General features: G+C 43.4%; 1 non-coding gene across 1 annotated transcript; it reads left to right on the top strand.

The window, feature by feature from the left end:
- Positions 1-2,751: 2,751 nt before the first annotated feature.
- Positions 2,752-2,855, top strand: LOC130983908 (small nucleolar RNA R71). Its single transcript, XR_009087876.1, has one exon. It is a non-coding gene; the product is annotated as a small nucleolar RNA R71 (small nucleolar RNA).
- The last annotated feature ends 754 nt before the right edge of the window (positions 2,856-3,609 follow it).

Here is a 3,609-nt window from a genome sequence, read left to right as displayed (position 1 = left end):
TTCACCATTTTTGAGTGAAAAAGGGACCTCGGGGATCACCTTCTTCAAGGCCACAACTTCATAGAAGTGGTCTTGATGCACCCTTGAGATGAATCTTTCCATCTCCCATGACTCGGAGGTAAAAGCTTTTGCCTTCCCTTTCCTCTTTCTAGTGGTTTCTCCGGCCTTGGATGCCATAAATGGTTATGGAAAAACGAAAAAGCAACGCTTTTACCACACCAAACTTAAAAGGTTTGCTCGTCCTCGAGCAAAAGAAGAAAGAAGAGAGTAGAAGAAGAAGAAATGAGGAAGAAGGGAATGGCTTTTGTGTTCGGCCAAAGAGGGGGAGAAGTGGTGTTTAGGTTGTGTGAAAATGAAGGGGTGAAGAAGGGTTTATATAGGAGAGGGGGGGTCATGGTTCGGCCATTGATGGGTGGGTTTGGGAGGGAAAGTGGTTTGAATTTGAATGGTGAGGTAGGTGGGGTTTTATGAAGGATGGATGTGAGTGGTGAAGAGGAAGATGGGATTTGATAGGTGAAGGGTTTTTGGGGAAGAGGAGTTGAGGTGATTGGTGAATGGGTGAAGAAGAGAGAGAGAGTGGTGGGGTTGGTGGGGATCCTGTGGGGTCCACAGATCCTGTGGTGTCAAGGAAAAGTCATCCCTGCACCAAATGGCATTCAAAATCACGTTTTGAGCCATTTCTGGCGTTAAACGCCGGGCTGGTGCCCATTCCTGGCGTTTAACGCCAGGTTCTTGCCCTTTTCTGGCGTTTAACGCCAGTCTGGTGCCCCTTTCTGGCGTTAAACGCCCAGAATGGTGCCAGACTGGGCGTTAAACGCCCAACTGCTAGCCTCACTGGCGTTTAAACGCCAGTGGGTTCTTCCTCCAGGGTGTGCTGTTTTTCTTCCTGTTTTTCATTCTGTTTTTGCTTTTTCAATTGATTTTGTGACTTCTCATGATCATCAACCTACAAAATAAAATAAAATAACAAAAGAAAATAGTCAAAATATAACATTGGGTTGCCTCCCAACAAGCGCTTCTTTAATGTCAGTAGCTTGACAGATGGCTCTCATGGAGCCTCACAAATGATCAGAGCAATGTGGGAACCTCCCAACACCAAACTTAGAGTTTGAATGTGGGGGTTCAACACCAAACTTAGAGTTTGGTTGTGGCCTCCCAACACCAAACTTAGAGTTTGACTGTGGGGGCTCTGTTTGACTCTGATTTGAGAGAAGCTCTTCATGCTTCCTCTCCATGGTGACAGAGGGATATCCTTGAGCCTTAAACACAAAGGATTCTTCATTCACTTGAATGATCAGTTCGCCTCTATCAACATCAATCACAGCCTTTGCTGTGGCTAGGAAGGGTCTGCCAAGGATGATGGTTTCATCCATGCACTTCCCAGTCTCTAGGACTATGAAATCAGCAGGAATGTAATGGTTTTCAATCTTCACCAAAACATCCTCTACAAGTCCATGAGCTTGTTTTCTTGAGTTGTCTGCCATCTCTAATGAGATTCTTGCAACTTGCACCTCAAAGATCCCTAGCTTCTCCATTACAGAGAGAGGCATGAGGTTTACACTTGACCCTAAGTCACACAGAGCCTTCTTGAAGGTCATGGTGCCTATGGTACAAGGTATTAAAAACTTCCCAGGATCTTGTCTCTTTTGAGGTAATTTCTGCCTAGACAAGTCTTCCAGTTCTTTGGTGAGCAAAGGAGGTTCATTCTCCCAAGTCTCATTTCCAAATAACTTGTCATTTAGCTTCATGATTGCTCCAAGGTATTTAGCAACTTGCTCTTCAGTGACATACTCGTCCTCTTCAGAGGAAGAATACTCATCAGAGCTCATGAAAGGCAAAAGTAAGTCCAATGGAATCTCTATGGTCTCATTTTGAGCCTCAGATTCCCATGGTTCCTCATTAGGGAACTCATTGGAGGTCAGTGCACGCCCATTGAGGTCTTCCTCAGTGGCGTTCACTTCCTCTCCTTCCTCTCCAAATTCGGCCATGTTGATGGCCTTGCACTCTCCTTTTGGATTTTCTTCTGTATTGCTTGGGAGAGTATTAGGAGGGAGTTCAGTAACTTTCTTGCTCAGCTGTCCCACTTGTGCCTCCAAATTCCTAATGGAGGACCTTGTTTCAGTCATGAAACTTTGAGTGGTTTTGATCAGATCAGAAACCATGGTTGCTAAGTCAGAGGGGTTCTGCTTAGAATTCTCTGTCTGTTGTTGAGAAGATGATGGAAAAGGCTTGCCATTGCTAAACCTGTTTCTTCCACCATTATTGTTGTTGAAACCTTGTTGAGGTCTCTCTTGATTCTTCCATGAGAAATTTGGGTGATTTCTCCATGAAGAATTATAGGTGTTTCCATAGGGTTCTCCTAGGTAATTCACCTCTTCCATTGAAGGGTTCTCAGGATCATAGGCTTCTTCTTCAGATGAAGCATCGTTAGTACTGCTTGGTGCATTTTGCATTCCAGACAGACTTTGAGAGATCAAATTGACTTGTTGAGTCAATATCTTGTTCTGAGCCAGAATGGCGTTCAGAGCATCAATCTCAAGAACTCCTTTCTTCTGATTAGTCCCATTGTTCACAGGATTCCTTTCAGAAGTGTACATGAATTGGTTATTTGCAACCATTTCAATCAGCTCTTGAGCTTCTGTAGGCGTCTTCTTCAAATGAAGAGATCCTCCAGCAGAGCTATCCAAAGACATCTTGGATAGTTCAGAGAGACCATCATAGAAAATACCTATGATGCTCCATTCAGAAAGCATGTCAGATGGACATTTTTTGATTAATTGTTTGTATCTTTTCCAAGCTTCATAGAGGGATTCTCCATCCTTCTGTCTGAAGGTTTGGACTTCCACTCTAAGCTTACTCAATTTTTGAGGTGAAAAGAACTTTGCCAAGAAGGCATTGACTAGCTTTTCCCATGAGTCCAGGCTTTCTTTAGGTTGTGAGTCCAACCATGTCCTAGCTCTGTCTCTTACAGCAAAAGGGAATAGCATAAGTCTGTAGACCTCAGGGTCAACCCCATTAGTCTTGACAGTGTCACAGATTTGCAAGAATTCAGCTAAAAACTGATGAGAATCTTCCAATGGAAGTCCATGGAACTTGCAATTCTGTTGCATTAGAGAAACTAATTGAGGCTTAAGCTCAAAGTTGTTTGCTCCAATGGTAGGGATAGAGATGCTTCTCCCATAGAAGTCGGGAGTAGGTGCAGTAAAGTCACCCAGCACCTTCCTTGCATTGTTTGCATTGTTGTTGTTTTCGGCTGCCATGTCTTCTTCTTCTTTGAAGATTTCTGTTAGGTCCTCTATAGAGAATTGTGCCTTAGCTTCTCTTAGCTTTCGCTTCAAGGTCCTTTCAGGTTCAGGGTCAGCTTCAACAAGAATGCCTTTGTCTCTGCTCCTGCTCATATGAAAGAGAAGAGAACAAGAAAATGTGGAATCCTCTATGTCACAGTATAGAGATTCCTTGAGGTGTCAGAAGAACAGAAAAATAGAAGAAAGAGGTAGAAGAATTCGAACTTAATCAGATAGAGTTCGAATTGTGCATTGAGAAGGAGTGGTACTCCTTAAATAGAAGGATGTGGGAAGAGGGGAAGAGGATTTTCGAAAATTAAGTTAA

Source organism: Arachis stenosperma, chromosome 5, assembly GCF_014773155.1.
Source record: "Arachis stenosperma cultivar V10309 chromosome 5, arast.V10309.gnm1.PFL2, whole genome shotgun sequence".
In the NCBI taxonomy this organism is placed as follows: Eukaryota; Viridiplantae; Streptophyta; class Magnoliopsida; order Fabales; family Fabaceae; genus Arachis; species Arachis stenosperma.
This window is presented reverse-complemented; position numbering and strand designations above follow the sequence as displayed.